The following is a 10774-nucleotide window of genomic DNA, read 5'->3' as shown; positions in this document are numbered from 1 at the left end:
ATGGAATTAGCCATGCTCACCTTGCCCCCTCTCTGATGCACACCGCTGATTTCCTTCAATCCTACCAATGAATTCAGAGCCACTTTCCCTAGTTACCTGCCCTTGCACTAGTAACCACCTGCCCTACCTTGGCAGCTGGTAACTTTATTCACCTCCATTTAATCGCCCCTCACGCTTCCTGTGAGTCACCTGTTGATCCCGAATACCCTTTTTTAAAATTCCTTTATTACAAAGCACAATCTACAATACCACAAAACTACAACAAACAGAGACAATAACAGTGACTAAACACAGTCACTAACAAACTAAACTAAATTAAAATATCCCCATCCCTACCAAGGGTGGCATTTATCCCCGTGGTGCCCAACGGTTCCGGAACGCCTCCATGGTGCCCCTCTCCACAGCTGCTGGGGCTCCCGAATACCCTTGGGAGTTGCATGCGCGGTGTGGACACCGTATTAAGCCTGACAGTGACATTCCCCACAGTGGAAACTTGAAAGTGGGCGCTCTTAGGACGTTTTACAAGATTAGGACGCTACACAAATACACGTTGTTGTTACAGGCGGACATTTTTCAGGAGCACCCTGCGTTTTGCAGGGGAAACCTGCCTGGTACACAGCCCCGGGTTGTAACGCAGTTTACAATTCATTTGCTGACTGCAGCAATCCTTGACAATTCTACCCCTGTTAGAATGAAAGGAATGCAGAGTGCTGTGGAACAACTTGCTCCGTTCCAGTGAAAGTTATTACTGGAGATTTTGATAAAATTGCCCGTGTTAGTGGAATGATTGCGAGCAACCAGCTGCTGACAGGATGTTGCAGTGATTGGAAATTAGGCGACTCCTAGGTGTGTCCGCGGGCGGGGGACGTGCTCAGTTTTGCAGTCTGTGTGTGTCACTTCACTTCGTAACGTGGGGCTGCGTCCTGCCAACTCCAGTCTGTTCAACTCGAGGCCGGTAGCCGCCTGCGTTCAAGTGCCGAAACTACCTTACCGAAGGAGAAGGGGACAACTGCTCACTGCTATCCGGGAAAGGTTACCGCGGGTATCCCCTTGAACTGAAGTCTGGACGGCTGCTTGAGAGCAGGTGCCCTTTATCAAGGTAGTGTTAAGCGTTCTTTCTCTTGTGGGAATGTGGGAAACCTTTCACAGAATTGCTGGATTTTTCCCCTAAGTAATAAATAGGGCATTGATGGGTTGGCGTGGCGAGTCCTTGGCTAGCGGTGAGCACAGGAGTTTTGATCTGGGGAACTGGCTTCGAGGTGTTGATGGGACTCGGATAACCTCACTGTTTGGCAGCCCAGGTCCTGTGTCACCTACCCCTGGTATGTTCCTCGGTCTGTGCTGAGTTGGTGCTCCCTTGACTAGGAGCTACTTGGGAGGGTTGGATGAGGGAGGTGGCCTCCTGTTGTGGGACCTCGAAATAAAGTTTGGGGTGTTGGTAAATGCACGGGAGTGAAGCAATGAGAGAACTTGCATATTAAACGGCGACTTTCACATCCTCCACAGACCACGAATTTCCCAGTGCAGTCAGTGCTATGTGGCTGCGTGTGCACAGCAAGATCCCACAAGTAGTACTGATGTAAACTAACGGTTGCACCTGCCGGAGGGTCTCATTCCAAAACAATCTACTGTCCACCCGCCTTCACAGATGCTGCCTGACTCACTGAGTCCTTCCTGCATCTTGTTTGTTAAACTAATGGTTGGTCTGTTTGACTGCTGGTTTAGTGATGGTTTGCCAGGAACTCCTGCTTGTCTTTGACTAGGACGATGGGATCTTTTTTGAGTGGGTAATGGACCTTGGGTTAATGGTTGATCTGACAGATAGCTGTTCTGGCATTGCAGCATCCCCTGGATAGGACTGGCCTGTGTAGTGGTTCCTGGAAACACCAGGAGCACGTTGGCAGTGGTAGGTTGTGTCAGGTACTAGAGGACAGCTGGCACTGTTCAGTATTGGTCTATTATTGTCGCTTGTGAAAAACTTGTCTTGCATACCGTTCATACAGATCAATTCATTACACAGTGCGTTGAGGTAGTACAGGGTAAAAACAAAAAAAGAGTACAAAGTGTCACAGCTACAGGGAAGTGCCTGTGGAAGAGGATGGATGGGGCAGCAAGCTGGGCCAACCACGCTTGGACTTCAGTGGAAAGTAAAATTAGGTGTGTTGTAAAACTGGTGCCTGATTGGCTGCAGCCCGATGATGATAGCGAGTGTAACCATGGGAAAAATGGACAAGCCTTTTTACAAGACTGTTAAAGAGGAGATTGGGTAACTTCCAATCTCTTTCCAAAGCCTCCATAACTGTGATTGCCAAATTAAAATGGGAATTCAAATCGTGCCAGATTTGTTGAATGTGAGAAAATATTCCGTGCATGCAGGAAAAGACTGGGAACAACCCCTTTGTGTTCTGACTAGCTGATAAGGCAGTAAGTATTTAACTTCTGTTCTGAGAAAAGATAAAGGATTTGTTCTGTTTCCCCCACACGCAGGATATATCATCACTGAAAATGCAAACCATCTGCTTTGTCTTGTGATAGAATATAACCCTTAAGGCTGTAAACACGGGTACAGGTACAGAGTGAAGAGGGACGGGTGTGCTGGAAGATAGGGCACTCACCTTAAGATGGAGCAGCAGGATCCTGTCTTGGTGATCCTGTGTCAATGCTGTTGTCTCCTGATATTCATTTTGTTGAAATTTCATCTCTCTGAATTAACCCTTCAAAAGAATCCAACTCCCTTTGAACAAGCTGTCCAATTAATTGGACTCTAGTTCCCAGCAGAACTGGAACTTTTTTTTCTCCTTTTTAACCATCAATCTAAATTATTTTGAAGTTAATGCTGAAACATTTTTCACCACCCTTTCGTGCCATGGCTTCCCAATCCATCTATCTAAGGAGAGCTACATAGATCTAGGATTTCAGCATCAGTATGACAGCTGGGTTTAGTTATGCAAACGCAGATGGTGGTTCAAGGATTCTGGTCTCAAATCTAATCTAAAACAGAACTGGGATTAAAATGGTTGCATACACACCTATTTAAATCTTTCCGTTCACTGATTAGAATTAGAACCAGGCTTTCCCACTTAGAAATCATAAATTGTGCCAAAGGCAGCGAATATTATGACATTAGCCATGCTTGGTAAATGAAGGCATGTATCTAATTTGTCACAGGATGTATGGGAACATCAAATACCTTGTCTTAATTCAAGGTGTCAGCCATGGTTCAGCTGATAAACTCTTGCCTCTGCTACAGAAGGTTGTCAATACACATCTTACTGTAGAGAGCCGAGTACTTATTTCATGCTGGCGCTTCAGAGTGTTACCTCTAGAGGAGAAGTTTTTCAGTTAAAATGTTAAACCACAGCCCCGCCTGCTCTCTCAGGTGGGCACCAAGGAGTCCATGTTTGTTTTGAAAAGCAGTTAAGCTCTCCACTATATTCCTGGTGAATGGGTACCCACACTCCATCTCCCTACCGTCTGCAGGAGCTCACTCTGAATGTTGACTGTTGCGTTTCCTATTTTATAACAGAGACTGCACTTTGAAAAGTACTTTATTGGCTTCCTACTGAGCAAAGTTTGACTGAAGTACATTGGGGATTAACTATGTAAAGCTGCACTCTTGAGTAATAAGGGACATTTTCTCTATTGGGAAGCTGAACTGCGTTGGGATTTCCTGGCATTAGGACAGAGGCTGCACAAGTACAGGCTCCCTCTTGCCTAATCACTGCAGGAGGCTCCTTAATGGGGATCATTTGCTGCCACTCTTTGGCCTGAAGGGAGCATTACAGATGAGCCTGGGATTGAGGCATTGCCACACTGAGCCATAAGAGAGATGATGGTGCGATTTTTCAGCTTTTGCTGCACAATAGTTCACACGCATTCACATCTGTGACCCAAGGATCACGTAACAACTATAATGTGATTAAACGATGTCATTCTCTGAGCCCCCTCTGCTTCTGCTCACAGTCACAATTGGGTCAACTTTTCGGCCAGGATCCACATGGAGAGCACGGTGACAGTTGCTCTGTTCTCAGTGGCTGCATTAGAGTCAAAATTTTAAAATGCAGCTGCTCTGGATATCTACAACAGAAGTGCTGGAAACACTCAGCAGGTCAGGTTACATCTGTGGGAAGAGAAACACTCAATGTTTTGGGTTGGAGACCCTTAGTTAGACCGAAAAGGAGACAACAGCAGCTTGTAAAGCTGCAAGGTGGGGAGCAGGGTGTCTCTGACACGGTAAAACTGGGGTGACCATGGGAATCAGGATCAGGTTTATTATCACTGACATATGTCATGATATTTGTTGTTTTGCAGCAGTAGTACAGTGCAAGACATAAAAATTACTATAAGTTACAAAAATATATAATCCAAACGAGGAATAATGAGGTAGTGTTCATGACTGTTCAGAAATCTGATGGCGGAGGGGAAGAAGCTGTTCCTGAACCGTTGAGTGTGAGTCTTCAGCCTCCTGTACCTCGTACCTCCCACCTCCCCCCCCCCCCCCCCCCCCCCCCCGATGGTAGTAACATGAAGAGGGCATGTCCTGGGTGGTGAGGGTCCTTAATGATAGATGCCGCTGCCTTGAGGCACCGCCTCTTGAAGACGTCCTCGATGGTGGGGAGGGTTGTGCCCGTGATGGGGTTGGTTGAGTCTATAACCCTCCGCAGCCTCTTTTGATCCTGCGCATTGGAGCCGTGAACAAAGTTGGTCAATGAGTGAATGGAAGCAGTTAGAACGTGAAAACATGGACAAAAAAATCCTGGACAAAACCATGTGGGACAACACACAAAGGAGCTGGAGGAACTCACCGGGTCAGGCAGCGTCTATGGAGGGAAATGGACAGTTGACGTTTCTGGCCGAGACCCTTCATCAAGACTGGGAAGAAAGAGTGTCTCCAAAAGCATGTGGGAGTTGTGAAATGCAGAGCAGGAGGACAATCCCAGCAGGTCTCCACTCCCAGAGAGAAGGAAAACAAGCTGAGCTGGTATCAAAGTTAGGTGACTGATACAGACCGAGAAATCAAGTTACCTGAAGTTGTAGAATTCAATATCGAGTCCAAAAGGCTGCAACATGCCCAGACGGAAGGAGGTACTGTTTCTCAAGCTTGTGTTGGGGCTCATTGAAAAAGTAGAAGAGGCTACAGACTGCTATGTCAGAGTGGGATGGAGAATTAAAATGGCGGGCAACAGGAAGCTCAGCGTCACCCCTTTGCACGGGACTGGCGGCTGTTCCACAAAGCAATCAGCCAATCTGCATTTGGTTTCTCCACTTCAACATTTGGCAGGGACCGTTCCCCTTGTGAATCCCTGGTCCTCTCTTTCATTGGCACCAACCACCTCCCTTGCAGCACTTTTGCTTGCAGTCGCAGGCAATGCGACACCTGTCCTTTCACCTCTTCCCTTCCCACCTTGCAGGGACCCAAACACCTCTTCCGATCTCGTGTGCTGCGTTTGCTGTTCACAATGTGGTCTCCTCTCGCTGGAAAAACCAAGCACGGATTGGGTGAGCATTTTGCAGAGCATCTGTGTCCAGTTCACGGGTTACCCCGAGCTTCCTGTTGTCTGCCACCCTAACCCCTCATCCCACTTGGTCTGTGACCTCCTGTGCTGTCACAGACAGGCCCAACGCAAGCTTGAGCAGCATCTCATCTTCTGTCTGGGTACGTTGAAGCCTTTTGGTCTCGATATTAAATTCTACAACTTCAGGTCATTTGATTTCTCTGTATTGTCATCCAACTGATATTAGCTCAGCTTGTTTTATTTTCCTCTCTGGGAGTGGAGGACTAAACATGTCCTTGCACTCTGCATCTTGTGGCTTCCACATTCCTTTGTTTGTCACCCACCAGCCTTTGTCTCTTTACTCCTCCTCCCCCACCTGACAATCATCCCTCACCTTACCTGATTCCACCCATCACCTTACCAGCCCCAGTCTCATCCCTCCCTCTCACCCCTTAATACTGGCTACCTTCCCTCCACACTCTGTCCCGATGCAGGGAGGCAATCTGAAACGGGGGGGTGTGGGGGGACGGGACGGGACGGGGGGTGTGGGGGGACGGGATGTGGAGGGATGCGGCAATGGGACGGGAAGAAACGGAGGGGGATGGGACGGGGGAGCGGAGGGGGACAGGATGGGGGAGTGGACCAGGGGGGGGGGGCGGGACGGGGGAGCGGATCAGGGGGGCGGGACGAGGGGACGACGATGGGAGGAGACTGGGTGGATGGGGGGACGGGCAGGGGTTGGGGACACTGGGTGGGAGGGGAATGAGTCACTCCAGAGAGATTGTGATCTTCTGATAACATCCACTGCTGTTGACTCCAAGATGTCCAGCACTTCTGTTCTTTAATGATCTGAGGTTGGGAGTGTGGAGCTTGGCCTGGCCAGCAGGCTAGGTTGGTGGTGGGGGCTGTATGATTGGAAGCGGTGGAAATGCAGAGTTGGGTCTTGGGAACAGCCAAGGACAGCTCAGTGGGAGGGGTGGAGGAATGTGGGGAGAGCAATGTCACAAAAACCCCACCTTGAGCTTACTGAGGTGACGTTTGACATTCTCTGCTACTTCCCTTCCTCTGTCTCTGTAGCTGAAAGGTTGCTGTGCCTCTCATCCCGCCTCTGAGGGTGAGAGAGTGTACATATATTTTCCCCACTTTTGATTTTTAAGGTGGCAGTTTGTGAATAATTGCCAATAATTGGTCTCACTAGCAATGCCCAGATCCTAAAAGAAAATTATAAATCATATTTGGTGGAGGTTACTTGTTTATGTTCCTATGGGCTATGGACAGAGCAACATCTTAGGAACGTAAAGCAAAAGATGGATTTTTTTTTAGTCGTGTCGAAAAGTCGTCCCCTGGATGGCAGCTGAGACACTAATGGAAGCCGCTCTCCACAAAGCCTGTACGTGACGGGCAATATGTACCTGTCAACCGTCCCCACCCTCTGCTAGTCTGAAAGTCTTTTATCCCCTCCTATCTCATCCATCTTTTACCTGGCATTTCATCAAGTAATTCAAATGGAGGCACCTTTTGTGCCAAATGAAGGTTCCAGTCTGCCATCCCTCGGCCTTGCAGTGGGGAACCAAAGTCCCTGGCTCCAATAAAAGGCTAAAGCGTAGCTTGAACATAACTAGTTTTAAGATCTGTGTTTAAGAGCAGTCCATTGACGTGCAGTGTGGATGGTACTTCCCTGCGGTTTGGCATTCTCTGCCACACTTCACAACTGATACTGGATCTGAAGTTTGCTCAAGCATGAGTCAGTTTGAGAGTGTGTGGCCCATTTCTTAAAGTGACTTGTGGGTCGTTGGAAAAAAGCCATTTGGGCATCTCGACACCCACAGGCGCTTTCAGAACTTCCCTGGAATGATGTTGGGTGTTAATTACCCAATTGGGTGGATTACGGAAATGGCATGTATCATTTGCACTGTAGCAGCAAGAGTCTCTCTTTTACAAGGTAGCAATGCTTTGGCATGGATTCAAAAAAGACCCTATGCAGTTAATTACTTTGCCTTCTGCTTTTAAATAAAAAATAAACATTTGCTTGAAATTGTACTGCACCTAAACAGTGGGTTGAAACAGAGCTTTGCAGGGAACTGGTGCGGGATTTATGTGCAATGCCTGGCAGCTGAGTTCTATCGTGTGTGGTCCACGGCATTGTGGAGCAAACCTTGGGCAGTTACTGTGGAGCTTGTAAAGGACATCTGCTGGTGTGAGTTGAGGATTAGGGTCAAAGGTGGGGGTTCGAAGCAGAATGGGGTTTGGGGAAGGTCAGATGGACCCATATGGTTATGGAGTAGGTGTTTGTTCAGGGGATTGGCTGGAGTGCTGTGGATGGGGTCTGCAGTTAAGATTATTTGGAGAAGGGATTGGAGTTGGGAGGTGAACTGCTAATCAGACAGGTGGTCAGCCCGGAGTCTGTGTGAGTCGGTCAGCGAGACGACCTATGGGGTCCGAGGGCAATGGCCTTGACATTCAGTGGCATTTACTGGCACTGTCTCCCACCTTAACATCCTGGAGATCACTATTGACTGGAAAATCAACAGGACCAGCTATGTGGATACCATGGCTACAGAAGAAGGTCAGAGGCTGAGAATCCTTCTGATGCCTCAAAGACTTTCCACCATCTACAAGGCAGGAGTCAAGAGAGGGATGGAAGACTCTGCACTTGTCAGGATGAATAAATCTTTCAAGAAATTTGACCCCATCCAGGACAAGGCAGCCCATTTGATTGGCACCTGATCAGCCACCATCATTCCCCTCCACCAATGGCGCACAGTTACTGCAGTGTGTACTATGGACAAGCTGCGGTGTAGTTGCTCATCTAGATTACTCTAACAGTGGCTCCTATCACCAAGAAGGATGAGGGCAGTGGGCACCTGTGCGTTGCCCTTCATCTGATTTGGAGATGTTCCTGTTCCTTCTTCATCACTGTGTCTAAATACTGGAACGGGCTGGTTGAGTGGTGTTGCGACAACAACCTCGCACTCAACGTCAGCAAGACCAAGGAATTGATTGTGGACTTCGGGAAGGGGAAGTCGAGAGAACACACACCAGTCCTCATTTGGGTTAACGCTGGAAAGGGTGAGCAGCTTCAAGTTCCTGGGTGTCAACATCTTCAGAGGATCTATCCTGGGCCCAACACATTGATGCAATCACGAAGAAGGCACATCAACAGCTCTACTTTGTTAAGAGTTTGAGGAGATTTGGTATGTCACCAAAGACTCTTATAAATTTCTATAGATGTACGGTGGAGAGCATTCTGACTGGTTGCATCACCGCCTGATATGGAGGCTCCAATGCACAGGATCACAAGAGGCTGTAGAGGGTTGTAGACTCAGCCAGCTCCATCACGGGCACAACCCTCCCCACCATCGAGGATACCTTCAAGAGGCGATGCCTCAAGAAGGTGGCACCCATCATTAAGGACCCTCACCATTCGGGACATGCCCTCTTCTCATTACTACCATCAGGGAGGAGGTACAGGAGCCTGAAGACCCATACGCAATGTTTTAGGAACAGCTTCTTCCCCTCCGCCATCAGATTTCTGAATGGTCTGTGAACACTACCTCGTTATTCCATCTGTTTTTGCACTACTTATTTATTTTTGTAATTTATACATTTTTATACCTTTGCACTGTATTGCTGCTGCCAAAGAACAAATTTCATGTTGTATGTCAATGATAATAAATCTGATTCTGACTCCAACAGCATATGAAAGTTCCTTCACCAAAAAAAGTTACTCCTGATACCAAAAACTGAATAACTTGGGACGGAAAGGCTGGCTGTCAATGCCTCTTTGGGGGATAAAATGCAACATCTTCCCTGACTCCTCCGAACCCCTGCTCCATGACTCCCCAAACCACAATGGTGCTGCGAACTTTGAGTGTATGTGTGTGGTGCATGCGTACAGCGTAAACAGCGGAAAGTGGATGTCATCCCAGACTACCTACCCGCCTGTTCGTCAGCCACCACTTGTCTGCTGGTGGGGTCTATGGTTCTCCCATTGGCCTTGCATCAGTCAGATTAATTTATTGTCATGCACAGCAGGGTTCAATGAAATTCCTTGCTCGTCTGAAGCTCAGAGTAAACAGCCAATAAACACAGGAAGTGCAAAAGCAACAGAATGGTGCAGAGAATGTTGGAATGGTGAATGGTCACCTCTGAATTGAAATGGCAGCAAGTCCTCTTCGATCTTGGAGTGTTAAAGAAGGAGGAGGTCGAGTGTCATTGGAACATGTGAAAACTAGCCAAGAGGTTTGGCATACCATCAGTACCCACGTAAAGTGAGAAGAGGAGTTCTTGTGTCTGAATTTTCGAAATCGCCTTTGTCTGTTAGAAGTTCATTGTCTTGCCTTTTGGATGTTCACCAGAAACTAAACTGATCCCACAGCAACAATCTCTTTTGTGAACTTCCATTGGTAAAGAAAGGGGGAGGGGTTGTGTGTCCCATACCCCTCCCACCTTTTAGTTGTCCAGCAGGGGCTTCAGTGCCTGAGGTCTTTGGAGTCCTTTAATTGAACAAAGGAGCTAAACCATGAATAATTCTTTGCCAAACATCTCGCATGCTACCTCTGAGCTGGCCTATTAAATGTCTGACTAGCTGTACAAATCTAATCTAAATAAAGAGAGGAACTGGGGGTTTAACGCCAAATCTGATTCTGTGAAAATAGTTTACAACAAAGTTATCAATCCAATGTAATGCAAATGTAGAGAATTTGGAAACTCTTGCCATGTTGGAATTGAGTTTATTGCTAACTCGTATTGGGAAGCAGAGGCACGTAACAGCCAATCAGCAGCTACATCACCAGCATTGTGAAGCACAGGAGGGGACATCTTTACAAATGTTAAAAGCTTTTGATGTTTGGTTCCTTGCCTTCTGTAGTGACTGTAAAGCTGGCTGAGTAAACTCAAGGCTGTTTAGTTTCTCTGATTATCCCCAATGTTCGGAGGCAAATACAGGTGCTGTCCTTGATGGGGAGAGATGAGAGTCAGGAATGCAAGGACTGACATGCTGAATAGAGGAGTAACACTGCATTTCCTTTCCTATTGATTCCCAGTAACCCAGCATTGTAACGTAGGGGCTTGACAGTGCTACAGTAGATTGTATTAATGCCATGCCAAACAGTCAAAGATCTGGTGAGATTATTTTTCCTGAATTTATATTGGTATTGGTTTATTATTATCACTTGTACCAAAGTACAGTGAAAAATTTGTCTTGCATATTGTTCATACAGATCAATTCATTGAGGTAGTACAGGGTAAAAACAATAACAGAATACAATGTCACAGCT

General features: G+C 47.2%; 1 protein-coding gene across 3 annotated transcripts in view; it reads left to right on the top strand.

Moving 5' to 3' along the window:
* Window positions 1–880: 880 nt before the first annotated feature.
* bcar3 (BCAR3 adaptor protein, NSP family member) overlaps window positions 881–10774 on the top strand; it is a 158276-nt gene continuing 148382 nt past the window's right edge. For all 3 annotated transcript variants that reach the window (XM_052011192.1, XM_052011191.1, XM_052011194.1), the window contains exon 1: window positions 881–1099. The gene's annotated coding sequence lies outside the window, so the exon portion shown is untranslated. The remainder of the gene's footprint in view (window positions 1100–10774) is intronic.

Source organism: Pristis pectinata, chromosome 3 (assembly GCF_009764475.1).
Source record: "Pristis pectinata isolate sPriPec2 chromosome 3, sPriPec2.1.pri, whole genome shotgun sequence".
Lineage (NCBI taxonomy): Eukaryota > Metazoa > Chordata > Chondrichthyes > Rhinopristiformes > Pristidae > Pristis > Pristis pectinata.
The sequence above is the reverse complement of the archived record's forward strand: the minus strand, read 5'-3'. Positions and strand labels throughout refer to the sequence as shown.